General features: G+C 30.0%; 1 long non-coding RNA gene across 1 annotated transcript in view; it reads right to left on the bottom strand.

Moving 5' to 3' along the window:
* Positions 1-277: 277 nt before the first annotated feature.
* The window catches only part of LOC141380553 (uncharacterized), a 46374-nt gene continuing 45508 nt past the window's right edge, over positions 278-1143 (bottom strand). The window contains exon 3 of the long non-coding RNA XR_015524093.1: positions 278-698. This is a non-coding gene — a long non-coding RNA (uncharacterized LOC141380553). The remainder of the gene's footprint in view (positions 699-1143) is intronic.

The raw sequence follows: 1143 nt of genomic DNA, 5'->3' as shown, positions 1-1143 counted from the left end.
TTCCAGTATTGTCTTTGGTACTGACCAATCTAATGTATATGTACTAATATATTACTTTAAAGCTAAAATGTGAAGTAAATAGAGCTCTGTGAGGGCTGTACTCATTAATGCTGAGCACTGTATATACACACACAACTGTACGCATGTGTGTACAGTATATATATACGGTCCAAAAAGTAGTACAACCAAATTTATGTTATAGAAAAATATTAAATACAAAAAAAAGAGGAAAAATAAAGAGAAGCAAAAAAAAAAAAAAGACAAAAAAAAATTTGTTGAAATTTTGTAGGTTTTAATTTTTGTTTTTTGTAATATTTTGCTAGAATTTAATTGTATTATCTTTTAATTTATAAATTTGTTTTGTGACAAAAATATTATTTTTATAAATATATCTGTTTAATAAATCTGTTTGGCTTATACGCACCAAAATACATTGCCTAAATACACTGAGAAATGGACACAAATAATCATTTTCAAAATGGGGTGTCCTCATGTATTCTGAGCACTGTATATTATATTAAAAACACAACAGGGCATTATGTTAAAGTTCTTCTTTGTAACATGAGTTATTATAACGTTTGACCTCACGGTGGGAAATGTGGACTTTAGCTCCTCTGATGGTCAGTAGAGGCTCTCTGGTCAGTCATTGGTGTGAAGCTCCTCCACAGACGGTGCTGTATGACTGAACTCACACCCCGCTGAGGAGATAATTAAACAATTTCAAGCACAATAGAAGAGTCATTCCTCCCCCGACCGTCCTGCCCGAACACACAGTTGTTGAGGATTAAACCCCCTCCCAAAAACCTGCTGAAAGATCAAGAGCAACAAATCACACCGCAGCTCAAGTTACTCAACTCTGACGCCTCAAAAAAAATAAAAAATTAAATAAAAAAAAAAATAAAAATAAATAAATAAATAATAATAATAATTAATATAAAAAACATTATTAGCCCTCCTGTATATTTTTTTTTACCCCAATTTCTGTTTAATAGACATAATATTTTTTCAACACATTTCTAAACATAATAGTTTTAATAACTCATTTCTAATAACTGGTTTATGTTATCTTTTTCATGATGACAGTAAATAATATTTGACTAGATATTTTTCAATATACTAGCATTCAGCTTAAAGTGACTTTTG

The sequence above is a fragment of the Danio rerio genome, chromosome 23 (genome assembly GCF_052040795.2).
Source record: "Danio rerio strain M-AB ecotype USA chromosome 23, GRCz13ab, whole genome shotgun sequence".
NCBI classification, from domain to species: Eukaryota; Metazoa; Chordata; class Actinopteri; order Cypriniformes; family Danionidae; genus Danio; species Danio rerio.
The sequence above is the reverse complement of the archived record's forward strand: the minus strand, read 5'-3'. Positions and strand labels throughout refer to the sequence as shown.